The 19,804-nt window shown below is 48.7% G+C and overlaps 1 protein-coding gene and 1 pseudogene across 1 annotated transcript in view; one reads left to right on the top strand and one right to left on the bottom strand.

The window, feature by feature from the left end:
• PEBP4 (phosphatidylethanolamine binding protein 4) overlaps positions 1-19,804 on the bottom strand; it is a 308,133-nt gene that overhangs the window by 104,773 nt on the left and 183,556 nt on the right. The gene's annotated exons all lie outside the window — the stretch shown is intronic.
• Positions 9,293-9,705, top strand: LOC101655449 (annotated as a pseudogene).

Below are 19,804 nucleotides of genomic sequence, written 5' to 3'. Positions count from 1 at the left end.
TTTTAGCAGTGGGATTCACCCTAGCAATCACTGCGGGAAATGGAGGACAGTTACTAGCTCAGGATGGGGTGGGGGCAGGTGGCAGGACTAGAAACTCAGGTGAGTCTCCTGGGTTCTTAGACTGTGGTCACTGCTTCCACTGGTATTTTTACAGGGGGCCGCACGCCTAAGAGCCCGCCGGGTGCTGCAAACAGTTTGCGGCTACTACCCACCCCGAGGCGCCTCAGGAGAAAGGTTAACACATATTCTTCTAAATCATGATTTTTCGGTGCAGAAGTAGTTTACCATATGGGTGTACAGTGAACCCTCGCCACTTCGCGCTTCGACTTCTGCGGCTTCACTCTATCGTGGTTTTTGCGTAACAGCGCCTGCTCTGTCATTACTGCCACTGATTGGCTCATACTGTACACGCTTCTGTCTGCATCGCTACGTATCGGAGCTACGTATCGGAGCTACGTATCAGATGCATTTTTGCTTTTGTACAGTGTACTGTAATTGTTTGCGATTTTTAAGAAATTTTATCTAAGCCCTATGATGGCTCCTAAACGAGCTGCTTCTTCTAAGCCTTCTGACAATAAAAATAAGCGCCAGAGGAAGATGCTCACCATCCAGGAAAAGATAAAACTTTTGGATATGATCAAAGATGGCAAGAAAATCGTGGAGGTTGCACGCCATTTCGACTTGAATGAGTCTTCCGTTCGCTCCATCCATTGTACTTCATAATATAATAAATAATAAATGATAATTGTAACGTCCAAACTGTGTTACTGCATTTTCCCTTTTTCGTTTAATAAATTGGGTAATACGACTGTAATGGTGACTAAAGGGTGTTTTTTCATGTCCTCTATGCTCTAACTACGAAAATATTTGATTTACAAATAAGGAATCCTACTTCGTGGAATTTCATTTATCACGGTAGGGTCTAGAACCAATTAACCGCGATAAACGAGGGTTCACTGTACTATAATTTACTCAGCTCATCTCTTACTGTTGGACACTAGGTTGTATCTAATATACAAGAAGGTACCCATCCACTACCCTGTGGAGCACAGTCCTGCCTGGAGCGACAAGCAGGCGCTCCCGAGTCGGAGTCAAAGTGAGGCCACTGGTTTGTGTTTCCCTCTCCCGAGCATCCCCGGCGTGCTGAGCGCCCTGAGTGTGCGCTCCTCCCACTCCCTTCATGCCTGTCCAGGCCCCAGCGCAGCCCAGCTCAGGTCAGCTTGGCCATTGCTCCAGTGGGCCCTCCTGGAGCTGGTCCAGGGTCTCAAAGGTAAATCAGTGTCCAGACGACCGAGAACCGGGCTTTGCTGTCGTCCTAAAGAAATTCTCCTTGTGACAGGACTCTTCTCCCTCCGAGCCAGGTTCGGTTAGGTAGCTAGAGCAGGGACCAGGTGTGTCTACTGAGCAAGCTCCAAATCCAGGCCCTTGAGTGAGGAAGGTGGTACACCTGGGTGGGCCCAACCAGGCCAGGTGGGCTTAATTCAGCCAACGGAGTCAACCAGTACTATTGACCACGCCCCCCAACGGAATTCCCTAAAAGACCGAACCTGGAGCCCACCGAACCTCTTTTTCCAGCTGTTCCTCCACCTTCCGTGCTTTGGTCTGTCTCTGTCTGTGTCTCTGTCTCTCGCTGCCACATGTGGGGGAGCAGTCCTGTGTTCAGTGACTGTAAAACCTGGAGCTTTTTAAAATCTTTTATTAAAAAAACCCACTTGCATCACAAACCAGGCTTCAGTGTGAATTCTTTCTCATGCAAAGCCAAGAACCGAGGTATTCCCCACCAGAGGAATCTAGCAGTTCCTCTCCACCCCCCTCCCAAAGCCCCAGGGTGGTGTGGATGGTTACTGTGCCCGGCTGTGAGCTGTGGAGCGGCTCTTCTCTGTGGAGCCCAGTGCTGCTCTGACACAAGTCGGGTTGCCCTGAGTTAGACCAGACTAGACGGCGGCAGGGTTGGTGTCTGTACACCACATCTAAACAGTACTTGTTCATCGTGCTTACTGTCCCTTGTCTTCCCCCAGCACCCCACTAGAAAGTAAGTCCCCAAGAGGAGAGGGGCTTTTGCTTTCCTAGGATAGAGTGGTGCAGTGTTACCCCGCCCCCCACCAAATCTGTTGAAGAAAGAAAAAGAAAAAATAGTGAAGAACATGAAAGCACCCCCTATGTCTGTCCCCCTCTCCTGCTGCCCCCACCGGGAAAGCAGACACACATGTTAAGACAGCCCTTCCAAAGAAGGGCCTTTGATGTTTAGGGTGAGAATTACAATTGCGTCTCGAGTTGGGCTCCCACACCTCAGCCCAGGAGCCGCAGTTTCCATACACCCGGACGCTCTCCTCCCCTTAGCCTTCCTCATTCTGTAGACTGGTGATGATTTCTCTGCCTCTCTCTTCACCCACAGGTGATTCCCCAGAGAACTGGGTGTCCCACAGGCAGCATGGGAGCATCTTATAAGAGGTGTAGCTAGAGGAAGCCATAGGTTGAAGAGACCCTGTTTGGCCAAGCTACATGAGGAAGCTTCCATACATCAAGTGGGATTTGAAAGATGGGTGTGGTAACTGCGGGAGGTGGTGGTGAGAGAGAGAGACATCACAGGCACTAGCCCGGCAACATACGTGGCCCGGGATTCAGCCATGGCAAGAAGCACCAGGCATATCTTAGGGTTGCTGAGGTTGTTGGAAAGGTGGGCTCGTGTGGGGCTGAAGGGGACAAAGGCCAAGTGGAGCCTGACCTTGAAGGGTCTTGTGACTGACTGCCTTTGGAAGGCTGCGTCTTCCAGTCCCGGATTTGCACATTTAACAGGTTCTGGAGAAATGGAGAATTGGCTCCCTGCTCAGCAAACAGACGGGGTTTAATTGCTGTTACTGTCAGTGTAGTTGCAAATATCATATAAAAAGAGCTTTTTGGCTAATTGTTTCTAGAATAAAAATTCAAGAACTATGTATAGATATTATGCATCCAGGGTACTTTAAAGATCAAAGTGTTTATATTACCCTTAAATACAGTCTAACAGGAGGCGGCGGTGGGATCTGTGAGTGACTGGGATATACAAATGACCCCCCACCCCCCCTGGGCTTAAGATGCTGGAACAAGATGACAGCAGGAACTTTCCTCGTGGGGGAGGGGCAGGCTGCGCCCGTTGGCTGGCCAGAGGTCCAGAAGGATAGACAGCCAACTTGGGGGGTTCTCAGTCACCATTATCCACGCTGTGCACACCACACACCCTCCCCTCACATGGTGAGACCACTGACTAATTCCACGGCTTTCTGGGCATACGGGGAGAAGGGGCTGCCTTGGGTGTGGTGCAGAGAAGGAGGCCCCAGGTGGTCAGGAACAGGTGAGCCTCAGCAGTCTCATCTGGTCTCTGCTCCCTCACCTGTAATTTCCTCTCCTCGACCCTTGCCCTCAAATGATACAAATAGGCGGTGGGTTTCGTTGCTCTTGTTGTTGTTGCCTCCCCCCACCCTCTGCCCCCTCCCGCTGCACAAATTAAGCAAATTCATATCTATTCAATGCCAACCTCTACTCTAGCTAAAACCTATCTCAAATTGTAATTTGGGAGCTTGTAGAAAGGCAAATTTATTTGCGACACCATCCAAATTCTATGTTACTGGAATCCTATTCTTAAAGGATGCACTTGGTTCCCGAGAAAGCCGTGGGCTTCTCCTTTTGAGATTTTCCCAAACTGTGAGAGTGTGCACGTTACTTTTAGGGTTCTCTGCATATCTTATGTACAAACACATAATGCATATTCACCAGGCAGCCACAAGTGTATATTTATCCATCACATGTATGTTTAACACAGTACAGACTCCTGTAAGCCAAAATTTATGTTATTGTTTTTATTTAATAAACATTTAATAATCACTCACCAGCCATTAAACACAGTTCTAAGCTCTGGAATTAGCACAATGAACAAGTCAGACAACGCCCTTGCCGTAGGGAGCTAACATTTCAGTCCACTGAATAATTAACAGAAGGTTTCCAACAAATGGGAGGAAATCTATATTGATAGTATCAAGTATGGGTACACCAGTTGAATATAGAAATCAATCAATGCTTTCTTAATACTACTGATTCTGAGGCGATTCTGTTTCACAGCAACCCTGTGGGCAGAGTAGGGCTCCCTGTAGTATTTCCAAGGAGGCACATCTCAGTGGGAACAGACTGCTGCAGAATTCTGGCTTGGAGTGGCTGGTGGGTCTGAACCACGGACCTTTTGGTAGCAGTTCAGCTTTTAGCCAGTTAGCCCCCAGATTTTAAAAAAAATTTTAATTATTTTATTGGGGGTTCATACAATTCTTATCACAATCCATACAGACATCCATTGTTTCAAGCACATATGTACATTAGCTGCCCTCATCATTCTCAAAACATTTGCCTTCTACTCTAGGCCCTAATATCAGCTGCCCATTTCCCCCCTCCCCACACTCACCCCTCCCTCATGAACCCTCCATAATTCACAAATCATTATTGTTTTTCATAAGTTACACTGTCCGACGTCTCCCCACGCCCTCTTCTCTGCTGTCCATCCCCCAGGGAGGAGGCTATATGTAGATTCTTGTAATCGGTTTCCCCTTTCTACCCCACATTCCCTCCACCCTCCAGGCCTTGCCCCTCTCACCGCTGGTCCCGAAGGAGTCATCTGTCCTGGATTCCCTGTGTTTCCAGTTGCTATCTGTACCAATGTACATCCTCTGGTCCAGCCAGATTTGTAGGGTAGAATTGAGATCATGATAGTGGAGGGGGGGAAGCATTCAAGAACTAGAGGAAAGTTATATATTTCATCGTTGCTACCCTGCACCCTGATTGGTTTGTCTCCTCCCCTCAGCCCTTCAGTAAGGGGGTGTCCAGCTGTCTACCAATGACCTTTGAGTCTCAACTCACCCACCTTTACAATGATATGATTTTTTGTTCTTTGATGCCTGATACCTGATCCTCAGGGGTTTTTTTGATGGACCAATAGGAATCCAGATTGACTCCATCGGAGGGTAGAGATCAGGGAAAAGCTCAGTCCTCAGCCAGAACACGGCTAAGGATCTAGAACATCCATATCTCAGGTGGGTTTGAGTGGAAGGTAACGAGCACTGTGGGCTGAAGCACAACCTGTCTCTCCTCTGAAGTCATAGACCATCTCAAGAACAGGCTTCATACTTCAGACACTCACGAGCGAGGACCAGACGAGCTGTGGGGCATCATCAAGGACATCACACCTGATGAAAGCAAAGGGCCAGTGAAATGACAGGCTTGAAAGAAGAGGCCAAAAGATACTTGCTTTGGAATGTAGAGTGGCAAAAAGGACAGGAAGAAATGATGCAGCCGATGGGCTGAACAGACGACTTCCCCCTGCAGCTGGAGAAGATATTATAATGAAAGGAAGTCAGAGAACCAAAAGGGAAGGACATGTTCAGCATTTCTCAAGTGGAAACAATTGAACACTTCAAGCCTCAAGGGCAACGGTTAGAGGAATCCATTGGCAAAAATTTTGAGCATTGCAGAAAGAATCAAAGTTCCCTGACCCGAGAGAACTGGTCGCTGTTCCACCATGTCAGTAAATGACCAAGCCTGTGATCAAGAACGGATGGTACTAAAGGACGAAGTCCAGTAATTGAAAGGATAGTGCGATTGAAATGTTTCAACAAACTGGTGAACATGTTAACTTGTCGATGCCAACAAATTCAGAAGACAGCTATCTGAACAGCTGACTTGAAGAGATCCATGTTCATGTCCACTCTGGGGCAAAAACTAAACAAAAAAAAGATTGCAGCAGCCCTTTGACAGAAAGCCAAGCTGGATTCAGAAGAGGATGTGGATTGGGGAGATAACATTGATGATTTCAGATGGATCTTAACTGAAAGCAGAGAATGCCAAAAAGATGTCTACTAGCAGCGGACACCAGAAAGACACATTTGACTCTTAGGCCACAACAAAGTATGGATAGCATTGTGAAGAATGGGAGCCCCAGAACACGTGACTGTGCTCATGTGTTCTGTACAGAACAAGGGGGGTACTTGTGTGGTTTAAAATTAATATGTGTGTGTATGTCAGGATAGTACACTCCCAAACTAGGCAGGACAGTGTGGCATCCAGATTGAGGGAAGACTCCTTCACAACCTGTGATAGATTCTCACTTGATGGAAGTGAGGAGGATTTGAAGCACTTGGTGATGAAGATCAAAGACTGCAGCCTTCAGGCTGGATTCTAGGTCAACCTAAAGAAAACAAACGTCTTCACAACTGGACCCATTGGTAACATGACCATAAGTGGAGAAAAGGCTGAAATTGGCAAGGGTTTCATTTTTTCTTGGAAATGCTGGACAGTAAATAAGGAAGACAGAAAAAAGACTCGACACCTTGGAATTTTAGTCCTGGTCAAGAATATTGAGTGTAGCACAGACTGCCAGAAAAATGAACAAATCGGTCTTGGAAGGACAGCCCGGATGCCCAGCACTGAGAGCGGTGAGACTTGGTATCAAGCCCGTTGGACATGCTATCAGGCAGGACTGGTCTCTAGAGAAGGACATTATGCTTGGGACAGTAGAGGGTCAGTAATAAAGAGGAGGACCCTCACTGAGATGGACTGACACAGCGGTGGGCTCAAGAAAAACAATTGTGGGAATTTCACAGAACCGGGTAGTGTCTTGTTCTGTTTATGCAATTCACCAGCTGACCCTTGACATGTACTATCTTGTGTTCATAGGTAGAAGATCAAGGATCGCAGCCTTCAGTATGCACTACAACTCAATGTCAAGAAGAACAAAATCCTCCCAACGGACCAATAGGTGACATCATGGTAAATGGAGAACAGGTTGAAGTTGTCAAGGATTTTGTCTTGCTTGGATCCACAATCAACACTCATGGAAGCAGCAGTGAGGAGATGAAAGGGTACATTGCACTGTGTAAATCTACGCACAAGACCTCGTTAGAGTACTGAAAGCAAGGACGTTGCTTTGAAGACTAAGGTGAGCCTGACTCAGGCCATGGTGTTTTCAGTCGTCACATATACCTGTGAAAATTGGACATTGCGTACAGAAGATGGAAGGAGAATGGAAGCAGTTAAATTGTGGGGCTGGAGAAGAACATCCAAAATGACAAACGGACCTGCTTTGGAAGCAGGAAGACTAGAGCACCCCTTAGAGCAGTGGTTTTCAGCCTTCTGAATGCCGCAACCCATCAATACAGTTCACGTTGTGGTGACCCCCCCCCCCCAACCATAAAATTATTTTCATTGCTACTTCATCACTGTAATTTTGCTACTGTGATGAATTGGGTGACCCCTGTGAAAGGGTTATTCAACCCCCAAAGGGGTCATAACCCACAGGTTGAGAACCACTGCCTTAGAGGCAAGGATGGCAAAACTTCATCCTACATACTTTGGACATATTGTCTGGAGAGACCAGTCCCTGGAGAAGGACATCGTGTTTGGTAAAGTGGAGGGGTAGCGAAGGACAAGAAGGCCCTCCAGGAGATGGATTGACACAGTGACTACAACGATGGACTCAATCAGGGGAACGACTTTGAGGATGGCATGGGACACCAGGTCGTGTTTTGTTCCCTTGTGCATAAGGTCACTAAGAGCTGGAACTGACTTGATGGCGCCTAACAACAACATGGGTATCCCCACGCCCCACAGCCCCCTCAAGAATATGTTCTTTCAGTGATCTTTGAAAGCAAGTATATGTCTCTCAGTGAGCATGCAGGGAACTTGAACTCAGCGCCTAGCATTATGCCTGCAGACACACAGACAAAGAACCCTGGTATTGCCTGCCAGGATCTCATGCCCAGTAGGGGCATAGACCTGTATGACAAGCAGTATGTCAGCTATATGAGAGAGGGGTGCTAAGCGTACTGTGGGTGTGAAGAGTGAGGGGTGAGAGGGTGGGGGATGCTCTCGGAGTTACTCAGAGGAGGTGAGGGCTCCTCAAATAAGCAAGGACCTTACCTAATTCTCTTTATACTCACCAAGGTTGTAATGACCTAGAAGTGCCTGGCTATGAAAAAATATAGCATCTGGGGTCTTAAAGGCTTGTAGTTAAACAAGCAAACATGTAGCAGGGAAGCAACAAAGCCCCCATGGAAGAAGTACACTAGCCTGCGTGATTAGTAAGTGTTGAGGGGAATACATATCAGAAGTTCAAAAACAAGAGCCAAATAGGTGTGAAGGGGCAGTGATGGAGTGAAGACTCAAACCCCACCTGTGAGATAATTAGACAGTCCCTCTCAGAGGGCCACATGGAAGGGATGATAAGTCCAGAGTGCAGTATAGCACAGATGAATCACATAACTATCCTCTAATTCTTTAATATTTCCTCCCCCCACTATTGTGGTTTTGATTTGTTTTACCTCACTAATCATGCTAGATTTGCATAGCTTCATTTGTATATTTAAGATCACTCAATATATGAAAGCCAAAATAAATAACCTTTCAGAAACAGTAACAGGAGTAATGGTTCCCTGAGGGCACAGGAAGGGGAGGGGAGGGGGGAATAGGTAGCTGATAGCATTAATGACTGTATAACCCCACTCAATGGGCTCGAACAACAGAATTGTATGTGAATGGATATATTGGATATGTAAGATATGGCAAAAAAAAAAAAAGGCTCTGGAGGGTAGGGTGTGGGAGGGAGAGGACAAATGGGAGCCGATATCAAGGAGGTCAAGAAGAAAGAAAATGTTTTGAAACTGGTTGTGGTAGCAATTGTACAATACTGCTTGAGGTGATGGAACTATGGAATAGAATGATATCTGCAAGAGCGCCCAATAAAAGGGATGTTTAACAATTTTATTTTGAAAAGTAGCTAAGCTTGAAGAATAAAATAAAAATCACTCATTGTCCAACTACCCTGAACCAAATGCTAAGAACATCGTAGTGTTTACCCTATCCAGTGGTATCCACCATGCAACAAGAACGGGCCTTATTCTACATGATGAGTTTTAATTCCACTTTCTTGTCACATACCAGATATATTTCTGATGCTTTTACATATTCATCTTCCATTATTTTAATGACTACATAATACCCCATACACCATCATTTGTTTGCTGGGCTGCTGTTGTTGGACAAAGAAGTTTGTTTTTAGCTTTCCACGATTACAAGCAATGCTGTGAAGAACTGTTGCCCACATCCATTCGGATTTCCTTAATATATATTTCTAGCAGGAAACGTTGGATAAAATCTGTATACATTTAAAGGCAAAGGTGGTTGGGTCAATCTGCTGCACACGACCTCTTTAGGATAACAGCATGAGCGGCGGCGGCAGCGGCGGAAGTGACAGGCGAGTCCACTCCTCACCAGCAATATGCTGCCCTTGTCACTGCTGAACATAGCCCGGAATCACCGCAGCCTGCTAAAGAATGGCGAGACATACGACGCTCCCTGGTGAGCTGTGGCAGCTGCATGAACATCAGCCTGCGGGAGGGCATCTGCACATCCCAGGATGGAGACAAGTTCTAGCAAATGCCAGCGTGCTCTAGCTGTGGCAGCACCATCAAGTACCTGTGCATCCCTGACGAGATCATCGATATGGTCAAGGACGAGGTGGTGGCCAAGGGCCACGGCCAGGCTGGCCGACAACAGCAGAAGCAGCGGAAAGGCTGTGGCATGGCTGGTGTTGGCCGAGGTGTGTTTGGTGGCCGTGGCCTTGGCAGGATCCCCGGCACAGGCAGGGGCCAACCGGGGAAGAAGCCAGGCCAACAGGTAGGCAAGCAGTGAGCTGCATCTGCCACATCCTGAGACTTTCGGGAGCCGCAGCCCACCTGGAGGTGGCATCTCTGCCCATGTGCACACCTGACCAGAAAGAAGGGGTGGCAGGTGGCTGGAGAGGCCCCGCCAGCGTTCCCTTCCAGACCCTTGACAGAAAAGCCCTTTCCTATTTTCCAAGCAGCAATACGAGTTGCACCCATCTTACTGTTTTTGATTTTGTGACGTCACTGTGGAGGACCCCGTCCTGAAGTTCCCATGTATGAAGTTCCCTCAGGGGCTTCATGGGCACCAAGGTGGATCCCTGCACAGCGATAGGCGGGAGGGTTTCTTGTCCTCTGGGCACACCAACGTTGATAACATTGAGTCCCTTAAATGTGGTCCCAGAGGGCCTTCTCCAAACCCAGAGGCCAGCGTGGGCCCTGGAGCGGAGTCAGAGCTGCTACACCCTGTTCCCAGAATGAAGCCAGAGGCGCTGGCCTCTCACTCCCTGGGTCCTGGGGCTCCCGTCCATATGTCCACTTTGGGTGGGGCTTGGGCAGGTGGACGGCACCTGAGGCTCAGGATCCCTGTCACCTCTTGAGGGCCTTTTCCTGTAACTGATGTGCTGCTATCCCCTAGCCCACTGCACCGCCCAGACCAAAACCATACCCATTCTCATCAAATCCGGCTCACAGCAACCCTGTAGGGTACGGCAGAGCTACATGGGTGGTTTCTATGACTTTAGATCATTATGATATAGCAGAGAGCCTCATCTTTCTCTTTGCAGAATAGTTGCTGGATTCAAACTAATGACCTTGTGACACCACCAGTCACTAACCAAATCAAAACCAAATCCACTGCCACTGAGTTGATTCCAACTCGTAGAGACTCTCTAGGACAGGGTAGAACTGCCTCATGGATTTCAAAGATTATATCTTTATGGGGGGAGGGGACGAGTGTTGAAAAGCAAAGATGTTAACTTTGAGAACTAAGGTGCACCTGACCCAAGCCATGGTGTTTCCAGTCACTTCATACGCATGTGAAAATTGGACACTGAATAAGGAAGACCAAAGAAGAGTCAATGATGCATCTGAATTATGGTGCTGGTGAAGAATATCAAAAGTTCCTTGGGCTGACAAAAGCATTTGCGCATCTGTCTTTGAAGAAGTTCGGCCAGAGTGCTCCTTTGAAGCAAATAGAATGAGACTCAGTCTCACCTACTTTGGAGATGCTATCGGAGAGACCAGTCTCGAGAAAGACTGCCTACTTGGCCTACTTGGTAAAATTGGGACAGAGAAAATAGGGACAGGTAAAAGGAGGGACAGAGAAAAAAGAGGAAGACTCCTGACAAGATGGATTGGCATAAGGACCACACTCCTTCCACGACAGTCCATAGTACTTCTGAGGTTCCCCCCCAGCACCGCAATGCAAACGTAATGATGGTAAGGATGGCACAGGACTGGGCGGTGCTGAATTCTGTTGTGCATGGGCTCACTGTGGGTCGGAGACCACTCAGTGACACCTGACAGCAACAACAAACAAATATCACTACACCAGGTTTTGACAATTGACATTTGACCTATACTGGAGGACCCTAGGTAGTACATTATCTCTGTTTATAAAGGACGTGAATGAAACATTGCCCATTTAATGCTGGTTACTGTTGTGGGATGGTGGGGAGGGAGGATTTCTTGTTTCATTCAAATTTCCGACTACCAGTGTAGTTGTTGTTGTTGTTAGGCGGCATTGAGTCAGCTCTGACCCACAGCGACCCCGTGCACAATGGAATGTTCCACACCATCCTCACAACTGTTCCCATGCCTGAGCCCATTGTTGCAGCTACTGTGTCAATCCATCTCCATGAGGGCCTTCCTCTTTTTCACTGCCCCTCCACTTTACCCACATGATGTCCTTCTCCAGGGACTGGTCTCTCCTGACAACATGTCTAAAGTAGGTAAGTCTTGCCATCCTTGCCTCTAAGGAGCACTCTGGCCTTACTTCTTCTAATACAGATCTGTTTGTCCTTTTAGCAGTCCAAGGTACTTTCAATAATCTTCTCCAGCACCACATTCTTCTACGATGTTCCTTATCCAGTGTCCAACTTTCACACGCATATGATGCAATAGAGAATAAGTATCATGGCTTAGGTCAGGCGCACCTTACGCCTCAAAGAAACATCCAGTGTGGTTAGATTTCCAATTTTCATAGGTTTATGTTGCATCTCTCTTTAAACATTTTTTTCCCATTCCCATCATCTGCCCAGTTTTCTACCTCTAAAAAGGTAAATGATTATCAGCCAACATTTATGGCTTACCTAGCATACGTCAAGGCCCCCTTCTGGTGCCATGCCTGAGCTCTCAACTGCTAACTGAAAGGAAGGCTGGAGGTTTGAATTCACCCAGAGGCTCCAAGGAAGAAAAGCCCGAGAACGTATGCCCATGGCAGTGACAGCCTAAAGTACCTCATGGGGGCAGTTCTGTTCTGTCACATGAGGTCACTGTGAGATGAAGTTGACTTGAAGTCACGGACCAATCACAACAACTCCACACCGGACACTGTCTTAAGCATTTTACACACTGCTGGGTGGTCATTTCTCCCTGTAAACTCTATGTGGAGTTTGAAGTGGTTGTTTTATTGATATTTGTAAGTGCTTATCATATTAAGGACAAACACCCTTCAGCCTATCTATCACAGTTTTCTTTTTTTAATGTGTTGGCTGTCTTTGGGAAGTTAGTGATGTGCACGTTTGAAAGAGGTCAAACCAATCATTTGACTTCTGACTGTGCACGTAACTATTAAAAAGTCTTCTAGATCTTGAGAGCAGAGAATTATTAACGCTTGCTTTCTTTGGGTTCTTTTACGGTTTAATTGTTAACATTTACAACTTCAACCCACCTAGAGTTGATTGGATCATGGTAAGAAAAGGAGGTCCAACTACAGTATCTACCCCGGCCATTTCTAGACGGACCCAGCTTTTCTCCTCTGTTCTGAAATGACTCCTTCATCAAATGTTCAGCATGTAAGTCTGCCTCAGAGGCTCTGATTGTTTCAGCGAGCTGTCTGTGCATTCTCTCAGCAGAACCATGTTTTAATTATCGTAGTTTTGTATCATCTAGTATTCCTTATTAATCCTCTTACATATTCATTTTCTTGAATATTGTGTGTATGTGTGTGTGTGTGTGTGTGTGTGTGTGTTTTCTTCTAGGTCCACTTTTGGATCACCTTGAGCTTCCATAAAAATCAGTTTGTCAAGTTCCAATGAAATTTTCCCCTGCATCACCAGGATCATGTGAGAATTAATTTGGGGAGCATCAACCTAGCAACTTAGGGAGTGTCTCTCATATAAGCAACCCTTTCATATTCTCCATTAAATTTGTTTAATGAATAATTCTATATATATTGGGTAGTTTATTTCTTGATATTTTGCCTTCTGTTAGTAGAAAATAGGACTGGGGTTACCACACTTTCCATACCAAAATTCAGCACATACATTGATACATCTGTGTGTATGTGTGTGCGTGCGAGTGTGTGTGCTTCTAAGTGTCAAAGACCATTTGCATGGTATCATTTCTATGCTGGAGGACGGGAACTTCTGAGCATTTCTTATTGCCAAGGTGGGAATCTTATATTTAAAATTGAAATAGTATTGGAAACAATGCCTCCATGCCCCAAATGCCTAAGCAGAAAGTGCTCCCATATGGAAAACAACAACAATGCAAACCAAGCCCACCGCCATCAAGTCAGGACTTAGGGGACCGAGTAGAAGTGCCTCTTTACACGAGCAGAAAACTCCATCTTTCGCTCTCAGAGCCACAGGGGCAGTTGAACTGCTGGCCTTGGGGTTAGCAGCCCAACCCGTAACCCATTACACCACCAGGGTTCCGACATGTGACAATATTTACAGAAGGCTCTTCATGGTCACATTGTCAGGTGCTCACAGCCTCGTGTTCCCAAATCCGCCCAACCTAAACCCACTGACATCAGGTCTACTCATAGTGACCCTATTAGGGTTTCTGAGGCTGTAAATCTTTATGGGAACAGATAGCCTCACCTTTTCCCCTCAGGTTGACTGGTGGGTTTGAACTGGCAACCTTGTGGTTAGCCCTACAACACTTACCTGGCAGCACTAACCAGGATTCCTTAGTAGGGATTAAAAGCAATGACTCAAATTGGCATGAATACCAGATTCTCTTCAGTGTATTGATTAATCCAGTCCCCTTGCCAATTCTCAGTGTGTGTGTGTGTGATTTATTTCCCCACTGAATTTTGAGTTCCTTGAAGGCAGATATTTAATCCTATCCTTCTTCCAGAGCCCCTCACAATGCCCAGCAGAGAGCTGAACTCAGATGGGATGGTTCGTATATCATAGATGAATTAAATGGAATGTCTCTTGCTATTATATCAACAATATTCTTTTTAAATACAGTTTTATTGGCACTTCATTCACATAGCATACAATCCCACAATCCAATCAGATCAAGAAGAGTTGTACAATCATTACCACAATCAATTTTAGAACATTTTCTTCTTCCTTGTACTCATTGTTATTGGTGTAATGATTATTATTTTTTGGCTGTGGCAAAAATATACACAACAGAACATTCTCCAGTTCAACAGTTTCTCCATGTGTCTTGATGATACTCCTCAACAATGTTCTTTAACTACATGCTACTATGAAGAAATACTTGCCACCGACCAAGGGCCAGCTACTGAGAGAATATCAGCATCCCAGATCGTTAGAGTGGAAACCACCTCTTCATTTCACCCGGGAGGACACCAAGACCCAGTGAGCTAGTTGGTAGAAGAGTTCAATGTCACTCTTGGGGCGCAGTTGTGGGTTTCAAACAGTTTGGAGCCTGGGGAGGACTTTGTTTTGGGGGTAGAAAAGGGGAGAGTTTTGGGGGTAGGGGGAAGGCAAGAGAATACCTTTGGAGGTTGGACTTGGTGGTCAGTGGCCAGCAGTAACGGCTGTCAGTGGAAGGGGTGTGCTTGCCTGAGCAGGCGGTGGGAGGCGTGGGGTCCTCGCCATCGCAGAGGGACTATGGGAAGAGAGTCTGGCTGCCATCCGTGGGCGGGACGAAGTGGTGTGTTGGGGCAGCCAGGTCAGGAGATGAAAGTAGGAAAAGGGAGGTGGTCAGAGAGCACCCTGGGAGGGGTGACAGTTGGGGAGGGTAGGGGGCAAGAAAGACGGCTGTACTCTGGGTGCAGGGCTGGGGGCACCAGGGCGGCAGGCAGGCACGCAGAGCCTTCCCAGGGGCTGGAGAACTAGGGCAAGGGCCGTGGGATAACTTGGAAGGAAGCCAGTGTGGAATGCAGAGTTCAATTGTGCGTGCAGCCCAAGCCTACGTGGGAGGGATGGGAGGGGAGGGGTTTTGGGGGCCCAAAGAAAGCATTCAAACGGGATGGGTTTTGAGCAGAGCTTTCAGGGAGAGTCGCATTCAGAGAGGAGGAGGTTCTGGGAAAGGGAGCGGGACAGCTGGAATTTTGGGACAGCTGGAATTCCCAAAGGGCATGAGCTGTCGAGCGGGTTCAGATCCTGCCTCCTTTCCTTCGATTCCACTCACTGCCGTCCAGTCCATGCTGGCTCATAGGGACCCTATAGGACAGGGAGGAACTGCCCCTGTGGGTTTTGAAGACTGTAACTCTTTATGGGAGTGGATAGCCTCGTCTTTCTTCTGAGGAGCAGCTGGTGGTTTCGAACAGCTGACTTTGCAGGAAGAGCCCTCTGAGCCACCAGAGCTCACTCATCCCAACGCCTCTCACTCCCCTTCATTGCCTGGTAGCCTCCTGGTGTCTTCTCCCGAGGAGACCAGACATCTTATTAATACTGCTTATGGCTGCTTGGCCTTTGGGGGTGTAAGTCAGTTGATGCCCTCTCCCTCTGTGAATGGCCCTTCCAGCTTTCCCTGAAGACTGTGGCACGGGCCTTGGTGCTGCTGTGGAATGTAAGGGAGTTCAAACCCGCCAGGTGCCATCGGGCTGATTCCATGTGATGCCAACTCAAGGTGACCGCCTGTGGATGTAGATGACCAGACCTGTCTTCTGGGATCTTCTCGGTGGACTAGAAGCTCCCACCTTGGTTAGCCGTCAAGCACGTTCACCACTGCCACTACCCATCCTTTCTGAGCCTGGAATGCCACCTCCTCCGGGAAGCTTTCCCAGACTCCACAGCCAGAGACAGCCCCTCCTCCTCTGACCTCGCAGCACCGCATTCTGGTGGACACTGACTAGTCTTGGACTTGGCTTATAGTTCTGTCTGCACCTGCTCCCTCCCCAGCCAGGCTGAAATCCTGAAGGGTGACAAAGGGACGATCCCTTAGAGTGAAGGCGGGGAAGAAGGGAGATGTCAGACAGATGCCCAGACTGCCGCCGAGTTGCCCCTCACTCGTGACGACAGCATGCAGAGTTAAAAATGTATGTGTATCTATGTATGTACATCTACATGTGTGTGTGTGTGTGTGTGTGTGTGTGTGTGTGTGTGTGTGTTTATCTCACCAGAGTTAATTTCAACTCTATGGCCCATGTGCGTCCGGGTAGAACTGTTCTCCACAGAGGTTTCAGTGGCCAGGTTTTCAGAAAGAGAACCCCAGGCCCCTTTCTTTCAAGGTGCCTCCTGGTGGACTTGAACCAACAACCTCTCAGCAGAGTACATTCACTATTTGCGCCACCCAGGGCCTCCTAAGGAGTTGCAAGTACTCCTGGAAGCAGTAGGGAAGAGAATTTGGGAGCTGGGGCTGGGTGGATGGGAACACTTTTTCTGGAACCTGTAAAATTACAGCTGTTGACAGGGGAGAGGCGAGGCTCTCGAAAAAAGCCAACATTTGACTTTGAAAGGGAGCCGTGGTCAGCCCAGGGTAAACTTTCCAGTTCTTCCTCTCGCAGCCTAACTCGGTGCATCTGGGGCTTGTCAGTCACCGGTGACCACACCGGGTCCTCCAGGCATGGGCCTGGCCGGTATCTCTCCTCCAGCAGCAAAGGAGAGGGCTGCAGGCCTAAAGGGTGGGCCCCACCTAAACGCCGTAGCACACCAGGCGGGTGGGCTGGTAAAAGCATCCCTCTCAGCACCTCGGTCTGTTCATCTGTAAAATGGAGGGGTGGGGCCCAGTGGATCTGAGGGTCCCCCCCATCTCTGAAGGCCTAGCAATTGATGGTGTAGGAATCAGACCTTTTGCCATTGGTGGCAGAAGAAAAGGCACAGTCGGTGAGCAGGCTGATTCCGTGCTGGCCACTGGGGCGAGCCACACTCTAGGCTACACACAAAGTGCACACAGCAGGGCCTCTGGGGACAACTCCTCAGGGCCCCAGGACCTCCTGGATGGATGGTGACCTCAGGCCAATGTCCTGCGAGGCGTAGCTGTAGACATGCTTCTCACAGCTAAGATGCACAACTCCCAGGGCCAGTAGAAGGCACTGATTCATTCCTCCCTCCCTGTCTCTCTCTTTCCTGTAACTTTCATAGCCTAGGCGCTGACTTTGCCTCAAAAGATGACCGTGGCTGTTCGCGGCCACCTAGTTGAATCGGAGTTGCTGCGGGGACCTTGGTGCACAGAGTGACTTGTGCTCCAGGAGTTTCAAAAATGGCACCTTGCCGAAGCAGATGGCCAGGCCTAGCTCCCGACCGCGGGCTCTGTTTTAAGGTAGAAAAGAGACCCCATCTGGAATCGAATGTAAAGAGAACATTTATTGAGTCTTAAAAGAGACTCAAAGACACAGACATCATCCGGATGAGGAAGGCCACCAAATGGCGCCCAAGGGCTCATTGAGATACCAAGCTTTAAAAAGGGCGTGGGTGGGCAAAGGAAACTGTCACAAGAGCAGGGTTGGTGGCAGATCAATACATCACCGTTACAGGTGGGTCTACAGAAGCAGGACAGACCGTGGTGGGAAGATGTGCATGGTTAGATAGAAGGGCTTACAGGATTAGTCCAGGGCTTTCTAGCCAAGGCAGTGGGGGCCAAACTGATGGGCATGACTCACGACTATGTGACCTCCTGTACCATCCCCCACATACTGACCTTCATTAAGGACAAGCCCCTAAAAGAGAGACTGCCCCTCCCTGGGGTGGCCAGAGAGGGGTGGAGGCTATCAGTTCTCCAACACATTCTGTCTGTCCAGGGCAAGATTACCCACACCCTTGGTTAATGATCAGCATTCAAGGGAGGCTTAGTGGACATGGGGACCTCGGACATGGGGACTCTGTACATGGCTGTCACTTCCCTGCAGATGAGGGTGCTCAGAATTTAAGCTTTAACCTATTTTGAACCCCCAACCTTTTGGCTAGCAGGTGAGAGCTTGATTGTACTCATCCAGGACCCCAAGGACCCCAAGGGATGAACACCCCTCCCGGGAGTGCTCTCTTCTCTCGGCTCTCCTAACTCCTGCCTTCACCTTAACACCCCACTCAGCCCTCCCAGGTCACCCCCCGCCCCCTGAGCTGCTCAAGCTGGTTTGGCTCCTAATCTATTCAATTCTATCCTTCCTGGTGTGGATCCATAGTCTAAAGCCCCTTCCTGGTGGTATCACAGTGAGGTGTGGGCTGCTAATTGCAAGGTCAGAAGTTCGAAACCACCGGCGGTCCTCAGGAGAAAAGATGACGCTTTCTACCTCTATAAAGAGTTACAGTCTTGGAAGCTCACAGGGGCAGTCCTGCCCTGCCCTACAGGGTCGCTGTGAGTAGGCGTTGGCAAGACTGGCAGGGAGTTTGGTTTGGTTTTAGTCCTTCTCCGACCCACTCTTGAAGGTAACTTCCGTGAGGACAGGCTCTATGTACTCTCCTTCCTCGAATCTCTCCCAGAACCCACAGCAGAGGTAGTGGGTTGATGGTTGTGAGGCTGCTGGTGGTGAAAGATTAATCCCACGGCCTTGGAATGACTTTCGTGAGTTCACAGTTATGTCTGAGGGGAGAGTCTGCCAGGTGTGCCGCCGCGTCTGCATAAGCTGGGCCAGTGGGCATCTAGTACCTCATTTGCAAACATATTCCACCTTACTGCAGGCAGCCTGTGGGGCATGCGGTCTTTTCTGCTTTGCAGTGGATTGGGGCTCAGGGAGGCAAGTCACCAGTTCAGGGTCACGGAGCAGCCGTATGCACCCAGGTTCATCTGACATCAGTTTCCAAGCTTCTATCCCTATATCCCATGAACCCCGCCCTGCCAGGAGACCCCTGCTCATTGGCTGCACAGATGTTCAGGAGATTCGGGCGATTAGCAGGGAGATTAGCAGGGAATGGATTAGCAGGGAGAAAGAGTTACAGGTAGAGCCAGGGCCCGCGGCTTCTCCTACCGTGAGGTCCATTTCCCAAGAAATTGAGATTTCTTTGAGGAAAACATGTATTCCCCGGCCCCCAGTGATTGTTTTGCAGAAGCTCATATAGACACCCATGAGACACACCATCCCCACAACCGCACGCAGACACACACATACATGCACGCATGCACGCACACACCCGCATCGATATCCATCCACACTCAGAGCCACGACAGCATGGTTCCCTAGCCACAGGGCCCTCCCCCTCCCAACCCGGCTCTCTCCTACCCTATATGTGCAATCTTGTGAAAACTCCACCACTCTTAAGGTTAATAAGGCTCATTTGCTTAAGATAGCACCTGTTTCTATGGTGACTCCTGCCACCCAGAATCTGTTTATCAATTGAGACAAGAAAACAGTGACTTCCACCCTCTTTGAAGAGATGAAGCTAATTCTTAGCCAAGTGCATGACAGGCCAGCAGCCCAAGGAGCTCTGGGTTTCTGCCCTTCCACCCTGCTTAGTCCTTCACCACTAGCCCTCCCCATGCCCAAGCAGAGTTCAGGTCATGGGTCCAGGGCCCAGGGCTCCGGGCTGGGTTTACTTCCTCACTCATCTCTCCTGGGAAGCAGCACAGCCCCTGGAGGGGAGGGTGGAGCTTCCTCCTGACTCCTGGGCCATCAGCTATGGGCCCCTCAGCCTCCACTGGGGTCTTTCTGGATGGTGTCTGCAGCAGCATCCCTGGGAAGCCCCCAGGCCTTCCTCCCTAGCCCTGCCCCTCCTTCCACTCTTGCTCTGTCTCCTGATTCCTGCCGCTGCCCCCTCAACACTCTCCCTGCCACTGGGCTTGTCCTCCTCCAGGGAGGCTGCCCGCTGACTAGGTCCTAA

The sequence above is a fragment of the Echinops telfairi genome, unplaced genomic scaffold (assembly GCF_000313985.2).
Source record: "Echinops telfairi isolate 266 unplaced genomic scaffold, ASM31398v2 ScPeMD7_9;HRSCAF=40, whole genome shotgun sequence".
NCBI lineage: Eukaryota > Metazoa > Chordata > Mammalia > Afrosoricida > Tenrecidae > Echinops > Echinops telfairi.
The sequence above is the reverse complement of the archived record's forward strand: the minus strand, read 5'-3'. Positions and strand labels throughout refer to the sequence as shown.